Below are 16,381 nucleotides of genomic sequence, written 5' to 3' on the forward strand. Positions count from 1 at the left end.
CCGTAGTGCAGCAAGAGGAGTTACCTGTGCAACAAGCACAAACTAATTTAACAAACCATTTAAGTGACAATTAGCGTGGATTTTTTTTTAAATAGGTTCTTCCATGTATTAATAAAGACATGGGGTGGTGAGGAAAGAAAAATGTAAAGCAGCAGCTTTAGTTTAGGCTTTCAGGAAATCAGCATTTCACTGCAACTCTGATTTAGTTCTCAATGAAGCAAAAGTTCAGAGCTATTTAGGACAGTTCCCATCTCCCCACCCCCAAACTACAAGGCAGGCAATAACTTCTTTTGCTAACAAATTAAAATGTAACAGAAAAAGAGTAATTCTGAAATCTATGATTGATCTAATCAACCTTGGAAACCCACATATGCTCACTCATCCTTTAAAACCTTCATCTCAGGAGAAAACTTTAACCATACAAAAAGCTCAATTAACCTACCCATTCAAGGCAACAGCCAGACTTTCCCACTTAGCCATACTTTTGTAAGGCTGTGTCTCCTGGCTTGCAGGCACCACACACAGGGTTGTGCTCATCATGCAGAGCAGCTGCCCTCACATGTTACTGGCTGGGGTTGGAAGGTGTGAGGGGTTGGAAGGTACTACAGTGCTCCACCCTTATTCTGGTCACAACTGGTAGCAATGATCAACAGTGAGAAAGATGCTCCATGGCTCTCCATATGAACAGCCACTCCCCAGGCAATACCATAAAGGGGTGGGAAAGTGCTTCAGAGCTCCATTTACTACAGTCATTTCCAGTACTGCTGGCTGAGTGGGAGGAGACACAATCCAGGGCCCCACCCCTTACCCTGGTTGTTTCGGTATGCAGGACCTGGGGGAGACTTTCTAGAGCTTCATCTTTCTGACCCCTGCCAATGCTTATAGTGGCAGGGGGTGGTGGAAGATGGTGTTCCACGGCTCCCGGATTCTGTTTGCTTATGCTGTCCAGAACTGACAGGGAAAGAACTTCTCCCTGCTCTATCCTCCCCATTCCCATCTTATTCACACCCACACAGTGGAAGTGAGGAAGGTGCTGTGTGGGATGGAGGGGGAAAGCAAATGGTGAAGAGGAACCAATAATGAAAGTGGGGTATGGAATAAACAAGGAGGGAAAGTGGAAAAGGAATAGAGAATGAGTGACCGATTAGATACGAGTGGGAAAAAAGTGAGGAGGAGGTGGGAATGGAAGGTGGAGATGTTGTGCTCATAGGTTTTAAATTTAAGCTCAGGCAATCATTTGTTTCAAAAAGAAGCCAGAGTTTGCAATATCCTCCACGCAATTATTCACTGATATGTTCTAATCTTTCTGTGGTCATTGTATTCTCAGATTTATCAAGCATGTGATGTGAGTCTTTTCAAAATTTACTACTTGCTCATACCAGCTGTACAAATTGAAGTCCCAATGCTGGAAACACCACAAGGGATAGTGCTTGTCACCAGCAATATGCCACTGAAGTCAAGTATTTACAGCATCCAGCCTTAAAATGTGGTTTTGAGGTTTTCTATTAAATCTCAAATGTTTAACATTAAAATTGAGTAGGAACAGCCTCCTGAGTGTTGCCTCACCATCAAAGATGGTTGAAAAGACAATCACTGACTAAAGAAAACATTAACTAGATACCTGTCCCAAGTGTAACAAACATAGTATTGTACTCAAAAAAATATCCAAACACACTATTCAAACCCTAATCTGAAGACAGTGATTAATAAACCAACGATACCCACAACATTAAAAGCTCACAACACTTGAAGCATTTGAAAATGTCTATGCTTATTTAGCAACCAATGAAAGAAACCTCCCCCACATATGATACATGTATTTTGTAATATCTTTTAGTATAAATCAGAAAACACAATTCCAAATCTGCACTTTGCTTTAACAATGAATATTGCTGAATTGCAGCACTCTTGGTGCACTCAGAAATAGAATACAGCTCAGAAAATCTTGTGCAAAATATTAAACATTAAATAAAAAAAGAGTGCAATGAACTAGATAATATGGAATGAAAACTGTTAGCTTTAGATATTTACCAATTTTAAATGCCAATTCTTTACTGGTTTAAATTTTTGCCTACTAAGCAAAAGTTCATCTTGTTCATTTTATACAATTACAAATTACTACTTAAAATAGAAAAATGTCTAACTCCTCCTAGAAAATCATCTCTGCCTGGTTATTAACATATTGGTTACTACAAATATTCTATTCTAATTTGCTTGTAAATTGGGAGCATTGCTGTAAAAAAAAAAAAAAAAAGAGAGAGAGAGAGAGAGAAGAGAACATTTTTCTGCGGAAGCAATTTGCCTCCAACAACCATCAGGAACCAAACAAATAAAACACCTAGCATGCAAAATTATTTGAAGTAGCATGAATCATACTGCTCATGTTAACCAGACTCAGCATTTTCTTTCCTGAAAATGAGACTCTTACACCAAATGATAAACAACTTTGACTAAAGTATGCAATATTCCAGGCAGGTTTTAAAACAAATATTTGTGCAACAGTAAATTACAAAGACTGCAAAAATCATCATATATAGATGGTTTATGTAACAAGTAGGAATTGTTAGACACAAGTAAAATGAATATTTTATACATTCAGTATAAAGGCATGGCAGGCCCACAGTACCCCACCCTACTGGGGGCAGAAAATTTCACCACACCATATAGATTTGTTCTGAGAAATGATTCAGAATAGTGAAAACTATAGTTGAAATGCCATCACCTAGAAATTCATGAGAACTGATGTGATTCCTCAGTATGATAAAAAATTGGAGCAAGTCACACCAAATCAGTCCTCTAAAGGCCAAACCTTTTATGAAATACTTAAAACAGACTGGTTTCAGAGTAACAGACGTGTTAGTCTGTATTCGCAAAAAGAAAAGGAGTACTTGTGGCACCTTAGAGACTAACCAATTTATTTGAGCATAAGCTTTCGTGAGCTACAGCTCACTTCATCGGATACATACTGTGGAAAGTTTAGAAGATCTTATTATATACACACAAAGCATGAAAAAATACCTCCTCCCATCCCACTCTCCTGCTGTTAATAGCTTATCTATAGTGATCACTCTCCTTACAATGTGTATGATAATCAAGTTGGGCCATTTCCAACACAAATCCAGGTTTTCTCACCCCCCTCCCCCACAAACTCACTCTCCTGCTGCTAATAGCTTATCCAGAGTGACCACTCTCCTTACATTGTGTATGATAATCAAGGTGGGCCATTTCCAGCACAAATCCAGGGTTTAACAAGAACGTCGGGGGGGAGGGGGGTAGGAAAAAACAAGGGGAAATAGGCTACCTTGCATAATGACTAAGCCACTCCCAGTCTCTATTCAAGCCTAAATTAATTGTATCCAATTTGCAAATGAATTCCAATTCAGCAGTCAGACTGGCCTGTCTCCCAAGATTTGTGAGAGTGTTGGGTCATCCTTCAGGATAGGTTGTAGATCCTTAATAATGCGTTGGAGGGGTTTTAGTTGGGGCTGACGGCCATCACCTTCAGACGTTCTTGTTAAACCCTGGATTTGTGCTGGAAATGGCCCACCTTGATTATCATACACAATGTAAGGAGAGTGGTCACTTTGGATAAGCTATTACCAGCAGGAGAGTGCGTTTGTGGGGGGGAGGGGTGAGAAAACCTGGATTTGTGTTGGAAATGGCCCACCTTGATTATCATACACATTGTAAGGAGAGTGGTCACTTTAGATAAGCTATTAGCAGCAGGAGAGTGAGTTTGTGGGGGGGGAGGGTGTGTGGGGGTGTGAGAAAACCTGGATTTGTGCTGGAAATGGCCAAACTTGATTATCATACACATTGTAAGGAGAGTGATCACTTTAGATAAGCTATTACCAGCAGGAGAGTGGGATTGGAGGAGGTATTTTTTCATGCTTTGTGTGTATATAATAAGATCTTCTAAACTTTCCACAGTATGCATCCGATGAAGTGAGCTGTAGCTCACGAAAGCTTATGCTCAAATAAATTGATTAGCCTCTAAGGTGCCACAAGTACTCCTTTTTTAAAAACAGACTGTACAGCTTTGGGATAAAGTACTGGAGCATGCTTTTGAGGATATAAAGAATATACTGGCCACATCCCCAGGGCTAGCATTTTATGCTCCCAAGTCTGCAGTCTCTTCAGCAGATGCCAGCTGGTCTAGGTGGGGAGCTACTCCAGTTACACACAGAATTTGGAAGCCTATAAAATATTGTTCCAGATGGCTTTATGTCCCCATCTCCAGGTATGGCCCATGACGATGTCTAAAGGGGAAGGTGACCATCTAGACGAATATGGGTCACCACTTTTACAAAATTGTGATAAATCTTGTACAAAGTATACCTTGTGAGGTATCATTGGAAAAGTTCTAATCTGAGTATTATTATCTGGTTATAATGTGTATAGAATTATGAAATTTTGCTGTATGTTTGTAACTCAAACATGTTGTGAGTCTGAGAAATGCCCTCAGCTTAGCTCTTCAGGAATAACAAAGGAACTGTAAACAGGAGCCTCTGCATGTCATTCCCAAAGACACCTCAGTCAGCACGTATGCAAAAGATGCAATCAAAAATTTGCAATTCATATAAAGAACTGATGTCAAAGCACGTCTGCCATGGGACAGTCTAACCCATAACACAGCAAGCATTTTTCCAGCAAAAAGGGTCAAGATCTAAAAAGCGAGAACTTAGGCCCCTGGATACTGTTATGCCCATACGAAGCACACGAGATCTTTTATAGGGGAGAAGGTAGCACGCCGCATTTACTGAGAATACAGCAGTTAGCATATGCTTTTCAGTCTCTCTCTCTCACACACACACAGTCCTGCCAGTTGATGTTTATAGTTACCAGTCCAGAGTCTGGATCAATTTAGTGGCCAGCCAGATTGGTCGCAGAGAAGAGTCGGGCTCTGTCAGTCATGATCTGATGCTCCTGGAGTTGTGGCAAGACAAACCCGAAGTCCCATGGCCAAGCACCCTGTTCTTATAGTCTTTTTTTCTCTGTTGAAGTCTATGGATTTTGCTGTGTCAGTTTGTGACCCGTTATTCCTTAATTGGTGTTATCTTTTGATGTTAATATTCCAAAACACCTCCGAGAGGGTCATCCTGTCCTGGTTTCAATTTAATTAATTGTCTTGTCTTTAGGGGTGCCAGCCTCCACCTCAGGGTCGTCAATCTGCCCTTCCTTCATTATGGATGCGCGTTGATGGTTCTCCAGTGTCATTAAGTCTCTTTACTCCTCCTTCCTTGACCATCTCGCTATAACAATGGCCGTCACCTTATAGCAAACACTGTAATGAAATCTTATCCTAAAACAAAAGGTGACCATAGTCAGCCATAAGGAATATTCTGGTCTATTCTCGCCTTGAAATCAAAATGGGTGGCTGGCAGGATGAAATCAAATCAGACATTAATACATTTAATGCAAACTACATTATTATAACCCTCAATTATTATAACCTCTAATACAAATATAAAATCCTACTCTTACAATACCTCTTTGTTACCCCATCTCTGGACTGGTGAATTCTGACAGGAGAAATTTTGAACAAAAGGACTAAAGTCCCCAAAAACTATTTTGGCAACGTAACAGATTTAACATCCCTGCTATTTGTTTTGGAATACATACTTGATTTTTAGCTAATAAATCTTTAGTTAGTTTATTAAAGTATTGGCTACAGCATTCTCCTTGATGTAAGTTTCTGAGCATCCATTGACCTGTGTAAGTGACTGGCCCCTTGAGGCTCGAAGAACTTAATGTGTGGTGATTTCTGGTATTAACAACATATTATCAGAGAAGTCCAGTTTGTCTGGGTGGTAGTATAGGCTGGAGTGTCTAAGAGGACTGTCTGTGGCTCCATATTAAACCAATATAGCGATCCAGGAGCACACATTTGTTGCTGGTTTGGTTATATCTAATTATTGTATAGAATATACCACCAGTGTAGAAGTGTCTGCCCAATATTTTCACAGTCTGACTTGAGACTGGCCCTCTCAGCTATGATCAGTACCAGGCATGGTGACATATCCCAAGACAAAGAAAGAGACAATATTTACAGCAAGCCAACTGCCATAGCAGAAGTAAGCAAGCTATTTGAAAAGTCTTGATAATTTCAAGTTTGTGATAGACCATGCCCCACTCATTCCATTAATAAACAAGAAAGATCTAGACATGGTGTCTCATACATGTCAGAGATCACTCATGCATTTAATGACATTTAAAACACATTGCATAATGTTCAAAATTGAAGTCCCTAGCAATAGATGGTACCCTAAAAAAGAGTCCTGTTAGTCACCCAGATTCTCTAAAGGTTTAGGATAATAGAGAAGCACACCAGTAACATTTTGAGGGGCAGACTTGTCAGAGAAATGAAGTGGTTACCTACTGTAACTGTAGTTCTTTGAGAAATTATGTGTATTCCACTGAGGTATGCATGCAGCCACTGCACTGAAGCTGGAGAATTTTACCTCACAGTACCCACAGAGTGGCAGCGCTCGCACCTCATGGCCATAAACACTTCCCTGGCTATATGAGGCAGTGCAGCTCCGACTCCCTCAGTTTCTTAGCACCGAACACTCAGAGACTAGACTCAAATGCAGAAGGTGTACAGAGGGTGGTTGTGGAATACACATCAGCATCACAGCTTGAAGAGCCAGTTACAGTAAATAACTTCTTCTTCTAGTAGATTCAGCCATGTATTCCACTTAAATGATTCACAAGCAATACCTGCAGGAGGTGGAGCTCAGAGTCTCCTTAAACAAGGACTACAGAACTGCCTTCCCAAAGTTTGCATCTGCTCTGGATGCTGCAATAATGGTGTAATGGTTCATAATTGTATGTATCAGTGACCAGGTGACAGTCCTGTAAATGTCCAATATTGAGACGTCACTTAAGAATACTATTGATGTAGCTTACACTCTCACAGAATAAGCTCACACCCATAGAGGGGGCGTAGCTGATGCGGTTTTGTATGCAATCTGGAGGCAAAAAGTTACTCATTCAGAGATCATCAGTGAGGAGACTGCCTGTCCCTTCATCCGGTCTGCTTATGACACAAACAGAAGAGACGAAGCCCAAAAGGGTTTAGCCCTGTTCAGATAAAAGGCCAGATATCGTCTCATGTCCAATGCGTGAAGACCCTGCTCCTCTGGAGATGACTGTGGCTCAAGAAAAAACATAGGCAAATATACAGCCTAGTTTAAATGAAACTCAGACTACTTTAAACAAAAATTTTGGGTGCAGCTGCAATGTTGCTTTATCTCTGGAGAACTGTATGTAAGAGGCTTTGCGATCAAACCCTGCAACTCACACACTCGCCTCTCAGAGGTTATCGCCGCAAGGAATGCATTTTTTGACAGAAGTGAAGCATGGGGCAGGACACCACAGGCTCAAACAAAGGTGCCATAAGAGCTACTAAGACTATGTTAAGGTCGCACAAGGGAACCAGTTCCCACATTGGCGGATGGAGAACAGAGGGTATCTTTCAAGAATCTTGCTACCCATGGCATTGGAAAATACCAATCTACCATGAATGGGTGGATGAAAGACTGAGATCACCACTAGATGCACCCTCAATGGGCTAAGCGTAAGGCCCGATGACTGAAGAATCAGAAAATACTCCATGATATCTTGGATACTAGCCAGCATTAGCTGAACTCCGCAGACCAATTATCACACTGAAAAAGATTTCCATTTTGCCGAAGAGGTCATCCTGGTAGAGGACTGTCTACTAATAAGTAGGACCTGTCGAACAGCCGCCAAACATCGCTCCTCCTCCTCATTCAACCATGGAGCAGCTACACCATTAGATACAGGGACACAATCGTAATTCTATGTGAGCGGATCAGGATGGAGAGTAAGGGATATGGGAGGTTGAATCGACAGAGCGAAAGGTCGGAAAACCAACACCGCCTCAGCCATGCCAGGGCAATGAGGATGAGCTTGGCCTGATCCACTTTCAGCTTGAGGATGACTGGTGGAATGATCAAGTTTGGAGGAAAAGCAACAGGAAAGCCAATTTCCAGGTGAGGTAGAAGACATTAGTTAGGAGCCTGGCCTGAGACCCCCTTGAAAGCAGAATAGACAGCATTTCCTGTTGTCCCTTGTAGCAACCAGGTCAATCATCAAGATGCTTCAGGCTGCAAAGATGATTCACAAAACACTGTGCTTCAGACATCACTCATGGTCCCAGGAAAAATTCCTGCTGAGATGGCCTGTGAGATGATTCTGGACCCCAGGCAAATGATTGCCTATTGGAGCAATACTCTCATCAATGCAGAACTGCAACAACCTGATCACCTCTTGGAAGAGCACACTGGAACATACTCCCTATTGCCTGTTCACAAAATACATGACGGCAGTATTGTCAGTAAGCATGTGAACTACCAAACCCTTGATGTGATCGAGGAAAGCTAGACAGACATTGTAGGTGGTCCGAAGCTGCAGGACACTGATATGAAATGGAGTTGCCTGCTCCAACTACAGGCCCTAAACCTCCAGTAACTCCCCAGCCTACCAAGGAGGCACTGGTGACAAGAATCCTGGCTGGTAAGGGCCAGGCAAAGGGAATGCCTTGGCATACATTCCCCTGAACCTAACTAAATAAATCTAGAAAAATACATTAAAATAGTAAGAGACTCTGAGGTTAAGACCACAGAGAGCTCAGACTCCAGCCACGGAGAGTAAGAAGGAGACTGCCAGATTTTCAAATGACAACTTACTTCTTTTACAATATGTGCAGCTAGCAAGTGCAATTTATCAAATTATGTGCTTTCTTTGGTTTGGTTAGATTAGTGAACAACTTATTTTGCACTATTCACTCTGAGTGCTGTATGAGATTATAGGGGACTCACTTATTTTGCACTATTCACTCTGAGTGCTGTATGAGATTATAGGGGATTCAACTCAACATATTAAAAATATAGGAATTCTAAATTGTGACATGAGCAGAGCTAAAACACAATTATATCACTATGTTAAGTGATATTACTGTAAATGAGTTATGGGTCATATTACTCAAAAACACACGTTTTCTCTCAAGTGTGAGGAGCTGAGAAATTCCTATTACAATATACAAAACCAATCAAACAATCACTATCTGAAAAGGGGTCAGTTGAAAATCTTGAAGCGCTGAATCAAAATGATCACAACTTTAAAAATATGCTTTATAAATGCAATGGATTCACATATCTGGAGAGCTTACTTCATGGAATTCTCACAGATACACAAAAGCCCCACCCCTACCCACCACTATTCACATTCCATGCCATCTCAGCTGAGAGGAGGGAAATTCCTACAGGTGGTTCATAAGATTTTGTATTTTAAGAACGTCTGCTTAAAAAGATAGGTGCTCCTCTGCACACAAAGTGCTACATTTTACAGATTCAGAAGAAAGAGTGGGAGAACATGCAATTTAGATTACACATCTTAAAACTACATACAAAAACAATGTTAAAAGAGCTTTACAGTTGCAAAGTCAAGTACTCAAAAGTTAGGAAATGCCAGAATTAAGGTTGCCTGTGCATAGTGTATTAGATATTGCCCGTGGTAGTCGATGTCAGCGTTTAAATTCTCCTAGTTAGGTTAAAAAATTCATACCCCATGAATATCAAATGGCCTGAGAGGGGGTAATTTAGATATTGCACTGATCTCTCTCTATGGCTGTATAAAATTAAGAGCGATTAGTCAGAGTTATTACGTATCATTCAAATAATCTTCTCCAGAAAACCATCCCAACCCCAAAATGAATTTTCTATTATCCACTCCATAACACCTCAAAGAAAAATCGTGGGGGGTGGGGGGGAAACAGGGGAATCTTGCAGCATATCCTGAAAGTCAACAACTCTGGGATCTGGAGAACCAAAAGGAAGTGAATTCCTAGAACCCAAGATCCCTAGTCTTGAATGCCCTGTCTCATTTGCAGCAGAGATTGTACACTTGATTACATTTGTGGTCATACTGCACTGCCACAGAGGAGGTTTCAGGTAGCCTTGTATAACTTCATAAGTAGATAGGAGTTTGGGAAAATAGAAATTATAACAAACGTTCATTTGGAACCTGAATCATAGCAAGAATTGTTAGACACCCACTAATAAAATTAAACATTTGGGGGCATTTTGAAATATTTTAGCTTTAAACCATACAAAATAAACTGGCATCTCTTTGTTTTCTTCCTTCTTTCCCCTTCACACTACTCCCTGGTAATATAGATTTTCTGCAAGTTTTCCCTTTTGTTTTTTCTTTAACAGCCATTCCCTATTTCTTTTCTTTCTTTCCCTACATTGTGTTCCCTTCCTCCTCACCACTTATTTCCTTTAAGCCTCCTTTCTTCCTGTGTGTCACAAAGCCCATTTCCTTCAGCCAGCTTTCCACAGCTGACCACTTCTCCAGTGCTATATTTTTCTTAAGTTTAAAAAAATAGCAATTAAAGCCTTATACACAGAATTCTGTAGCCTTTTATTTTATTATTTCATGAGCTGACCATAACATCACATAAAACAATGATAAACGGATGATAAAATGAACTAATTGGCTACAATTCTAAATCACATTCTTGCTTTATAACCTATCACATCCCTCCCTTCTCTGCCCTTCCTTTTTCTTGAGTAATTTCCTCTGTTTTACACTATGTTCCTGCTCAATCCATATTCCATTTAATTCAATGGCAGAATCCCCATTGACTTCCAATTTTCATTTGCATGGTTTGCATGAACATCAATTATTGTAAACCAGTGGGCAGATATATCATCCAGAAAGATAAAATAAAGTCCAAACTACAGTTCAGGCCAAGGCCCTTTTTTCTTCAGGGCTTGCTTATCACCACAAAATGATCCAAGACAAAAGAAAAGTATCTCAAAGCTTTTCTAGTTTTCAGCAAGCTGGGAGGGGAGAGGAAATACCTACCTTCTGCATAGCCTTCACTGGATATCTCCGAGACCTCAATGGAAGAACTTCTTTCAAGATCTTATCTCAACCTTCATCTTCTCCAGAATAAACCAGGAGCATTCCATTATTAAGGGCTTTTCTACATGGGGTAATTTACCAGCATAACTATACCAATATAATTATATGACATCAGTATAACTCCCTGTGTGACACTCTTATTCAAGACTAAATTTCCCCATGTTCACATGCTCAAAGACTCCAGTAGGCAATCATATGACACCTCTTCACCTCTCTTCATTATGGCTTGTCTTGAGCAAGCCCTGCACTTAAGAGGGCTATGTCTCATAACTGAGGTTAAGATTCTGTCATGGGTATTTTTAGTAAAAGTCAGGAAGAGATCACGGGCAATAAACAAAAATTCATGGAAGCCTGCAACCTGTCCCTGACTTTTACTAAAAATAAAAGCCTGGAGGGGGGTGGACCTAATAGTCAGAGCGTTGCCAGGGCTGAGCTCCAGCAGCTGCTCCAGCCCTGCTACTGCTCCTGCGGCAGGGGCTGACCACCACTGGTCCAGGGATCCAGGGACCACCGGTCTGGCAGCCCCCAGGCCAGCCAGCTGCTCCAGCCCTGGGACTGACCTCCAGACAGCTGCTCCAGCAGCCCTGGTGCTGACCACCAGCCTCTCCTCCAGCTCCGCCGCTGCTCCAGCCCCAGGGGGGCTAACCCAACTCCAGCCACTGCTTCAACCCTTGGGCCGCTATACTGGCAGCCCTGGGGCTAACAGCTGCTCCAACCCTGTCCCACCCCGGAAGAAGTCACGGAGGTCCTAGAAAGTCATGGAATCTGTGACCTCTGTGACAGAATCGTATGCTTACCCATAACAGAGGTATATTGGCCATGCTTGTACTTACACACCAGCACTGTTACACCTCTCTTCAGTTATAATCCCAGTGGGGTTCACATCCCATAGTTTTGCTTCAAGTTCTACGTTTGAATCAAAAGACAAGTCAAAACCATTGAGTTGGTTTTTTAATCAAAACCTTAAGTCTGCCCAGGGTTATTTACAAGGTGCTGAGCTTTCAATTAGCTGGGATGAGTTTTGTGTTTGCAACAAAACTCCAAATGAAGTGAGCTTCATATGGTTTCAAAATGAAAATTTCACAAAGATCTAGCAACCACTAGCATATGTGCTCTTGGACCAGAAAACTCTGATTTGAAGAAACCAAACTACGTATAAAATCCTCACTAGACAGTTTAAACCATTGGCATTTCACAAGTTAGCAAACACTGAGACACGTTGGACTAATTCTGGCATTATTAAGATTTTAGTTAACACCTGAAGTATTTTTAACTGTAATTATTTACTTTGCCCAAATGTGATATATGATTGCAACATAATTTACCTCTCAAATACTGCATAAGAACTTAAATACAAAAAATTCCTCATGCTGACTATGTAGATTTTATCAGAGAAAAGGACTATAAAGACAACAGGACAGAAAATGGAAGTTAGTGCAAAACTGTTTGCCACACTAACTCAGTTGTGAATTACTTCAGAGAACCTGCTATAAGTGTTTGTCTGAAGTCAAATACTCCTCTTCCATTGATTCAGAATAATGCTTAACACATGAGAGGATGACAGAACTTAATTGTACAGCAAATTATTTTAATTTCAGCTGAATTAACCCTTTTGAGCCTACAGATATTTTTACATATCCCCCAAGTATTTATTTGGCTGGCAGTCTGGAAGGCGCCAGCATTTTTAAAGCAAAGCAATGTTCATCATCTAATGTGAATGGTGTAGTGACCACAGCTGGCAGCTGCTCTATTTATTTGTCACAGACAAGTGTGACTACACTACCCATACAGAGAAAATTCTTTCAGCAAATTCTGAGACATGTCTTTACTTTCCTAATCATCCTTTCATTGTTCATTTTCTCTCTCTCTCTCTCTTTATTTATTTTTAATATGTCAACTTATATCCAGCATTAAACTCAGTTTATAATAAAACATCTAGAATACAGTCCAGAGAAAAATCCAAATTTTTTAAAAGGCCTGGCTTTTTTTTTTTTTAACTTAAATCTACATCAATTCATTTCATGAAATCAACGGCATTTGAAAGTTTCACATAGAAGTATATCTGTAGATTTGACAGCTATGATGACAACAGCTACCTACTTGCCAAACCATAAATATACAGAAGAGTCTGATTCATCTATATCTAACCTGAAAAAAAATCTTGATAATGTTTTAAATGCTTAAAGGAATTCATAATTAATGTCTACCTCCTGAAATGCTGAAAGGGGTCTTAAAAAAATCATTGTCTCAAGTCAAGTTGATATGAGTAGTTTATTGTTGGGAATCATCTTAACTACTGTTTTAGTGGTTTTTAAAATGTCTAATAATAGAACTTAATAAGTTATGTGTTTATTCACCCACAGAATTAACAATGTTTAACTAATTTCTCATATCACTGTCTAACCTATTAATGAACAAACTGTAAATTCGATGCTGGTGGGTAACTCTCTCTCTATATATATATACTGCACACATAGAACAACTTGCAAAAAAATGCACTGCAGTACATTTTGTTATTGTTCTGTAATATTTAATACTTCTTTCCATATTAAAACACCGACAGAAATAACGTGTATGGCTGTATCATAAACTTTATGGCATACCTACCTTGCTGTTTCCAATAGAGGTCCCCTGTTTCTACTCCTAATTTTTTTTTATGGAGACCCCAAACTCCAATTCTTGCTCATCCTGGCGTAATAGGCTTCATTTTGATTACAAGATGAAGACATCCCTGCCCCTAATATTTGTCCTAGGTGTGCTGCAACCATCTTAGAAACAAAAGACTTCTGAGTGAGACACTCTACTATAATTTCTGTATATGAAAAAATTGCTCACCACCTCACCATGAAGGATCAGCTCTTCACCTCTTACTGATATTTAGTCCTTGTCCCCTAGTAGAGAATTTCAGAACTCCTGATTAATATCTTCATCTATTTCACATCAACAATCTGTTTCTCTCTAATGCTTTTTAGGCCATAGAAAACATCATACATCATCAAAAGTAGAATTTTCTTAAATCTCGTTTCAATATTTCTGCCCAGACATATAGAACAGAAATGAGAAAGATCTAACACAACACAGTTTGAAGAAAGCACTAAATATGAATGCCTTCCTATTCTCTTCACAACAATTTATTTAAGTGTTATTGGCTAACACTTGTGCCAAGCACGCTGCTGGCTACACTGTAGATGTTTAAATATCCAGTGCCAACAAGCGCAGCTGCTGGACTTGCTGCACCCCCCTCCTGTTCATTCCATGCCAAATTACTTGCTCAGCTATGAATGATAAAGCAGCATCATAGGAAAATGCCAAGTGCAAGTGAGATTAGTGATAAACCAGAGGAACCCTATGGAGGTCAGTGATTTGCAGTTCCCTAGTTGTAATCACTTTTTTAACCTAGCCTTTATCTCATCATATACTCCATCTAAACTCAGCACAGTCTTCTTGTGACAGGCATCAGGAACTGCAAGCAGCTTCCCAATCAATAATCCTTGAAGTCTAACTAATGCACCAAGAGTGTCTTACCCTTGATAATAGCAGCAAGATTTGGTAATCTGAATTGTCTACAGATTGCTTTTAACTTGCCATTTTAAATCTTGAGATTAATAAAGGGACAATTTAGACACACTACAGAACCAGTTATCCCTAAATCATCCTAGAAACCAGGTTAATAGATACAAACTAACACAGATTAGCTGGGACTGATTGTGCATTGTAACCTTATAAAACAATACATGAGCAAGAACACTGGTCGACTGTATTCAAGGGGGGAAAGGGAATTAAAATGTACAGATTCTGACTAGCCAAGTTTCGTGTGTTATTCTGGGAGTGTTGTTTTACTGCCCCATCACTTAAACCAATTTCACAGGAAATAAAGCCCAGGAAAGGTGTTTTTATCTCTTCAATCTGGATTTGAAAGACTCGCTCCATCACCCATTTTTCTTGGGTCCAAATTTCAAGTGGACAAAACAAGAGATACTACAGAACCCAAGCAGAACAATTCTAATGCTAAACAAATAGAGGACAGGTATTTGGAAAGGGACTCAAGAAACCTGAGTCCAATACCCAACTCTGCCACATGTTTTCAATGTGACTTGAAGCAAGTCTATGCCTCAGTTCCCTATCTGTAAAATGGGAGATAATACTTCCTTTTTCCAACCCTTTGTCTGTCTTGCCTATTTGGACTAAGATCACTAAGGTCACTGCTGCTCCCCCATTCACCCAACCATACCCAGACTCCCCCACCAAGCCTCACCCCCTGCACCTAGAACTCCCCCAACGAGCCTCCCACACCCCACCCCGCTGAGTCTCACCCCCTGCATCTGGATCCACCCCTCCCCCATCCGTCCATCCAGACCCCCACCCCCTGTATCATGAGACCACCCCCGGCTGAGCCTCCATACTCAAACCCCCACATGAACAAGCACTGCCCTCCCTGCACCTGGATCACCCCCAACCAGCCCCCTACACCCAGAACCGCACCCCACTGAGCCCCAATCCCCCAGCACCCAGACACCCCGCTGAGCCCCCCAACCCAGATTACCCCTGCTGAGCCCCATCCCCCTACACACACCCTGCTGAGCCCCGAACATCTTCACTTGAACCACCTGCAGAGTCCCATTCCACCTGCATCTGGTACCCCACACCGAGCCCCTATGTATCCAGATCCCCCCTGCACCCAGACCTCCCACCAAGCCACCTGCACCCAGATTGCCCCACACAGAACCCTCTCACCCCACAGCTCAATCTCCTCACACTAAGCCCCCTCCACACTTGGATTCTGCCAGGCTGAGCCTACTTGCTCCACACCTTGATCGGGGCCAGGGCTGGGCGTGCATGTGAGAGAGATTGTCCCTCTTGCTTGCTATCTTGGTGCACCTGGCTTGGAGGGGGAGGGGCCCGGGGTGTTTCTGCAGCAGGCCCAGCCTTTGTGCTGTGTCAGGGTTGGGTGCAGACAGCCTCAGAGTCACTGGCGACTCCGTGTCCCTCAGGAACAAATGTTTAAGCATTACATTATTGAATGCATTTACTAATAAATTATACACTAAGTTCTGGGGGTTTCTCCTAACTTTTCAGATACAGTATTTTTAAAATAAATGTCAGTGTTTAAAGAAGTTTTAAAGAACCCCACTCCCATTATCCCCACTTCACTAAATTGTCCAAGACCCTTCCATCCCATGGATAGGTATCAATTTACAAAAAAGAGTATTTAGTTTGTGTTTGCAAAGCACTACATATATCTGGTGCTACATAAAACACATCTCTTAATGATCTTATGTAGTTCAGCTACATAGGAGATGGGAGCGGACTGAAGTCCACTAATGGCTGCCCCACTGCCAGTTGGAAAAGTCAGCTCTAGTTCTTGCAACTTGAAAAGAACATTGTTATTGCACACATATCAGTGAGATTTCATAATAACTGTGAG

General features: G+C 41.1%; 1 protein-coding gene and 1 long non-coding RNA gene across 11 annotated transcripts in view; both read right to left on the reverse strand.

The window, feature by feature from the left end:
- Positions 1-16,381, reverse strand: part of TCF12 (transcription factor 12) — a 281,225-nt gene that overhangs the window by 97,579 nt on the left and 167,265 nt on the right. The gene's annotated exons all lie outside the window — the stretch shown is intronic.
- LOC140894903 (uncharacterized) lies at positions 10,178-15,160 on the reverse strand. 3 transcript variants are annotated; one of them, XR_012153990.2, is made up of 3 exons: positions 13,800-15,160; positions 11,790-11,862; positions 10,178-10,973 (listed from the first exon to the last, which is right to left on the reverse strand). It is a non-coding gene; the product is annotated as an uncharacterized LOC140894903 (long non-coding RNA). The 3 variants fall into 3 exon arrangements; XR_012153989.2 differs by having other exon boundaries at positions 11,754-11,862; XR_012153988.2 differs by having other exon boundaries at positions 10,178-10,976; positions 11,754-11,862.

This window comes from Lepidochelys kempii, chromosome 10 (genome assembly GCF_965140285.1).
Source record: "Lepidochelys kempii isolate rLepKem1 chromosome 10, rLepKem1.hap1, whole genome shotgun sequence".
Classification (NCBI taxonomy): Eukaryota; Metazoa; Chordata; order Testudines; family Cheloniidae; genus Lepidochelys; species Lepidochelys kempii.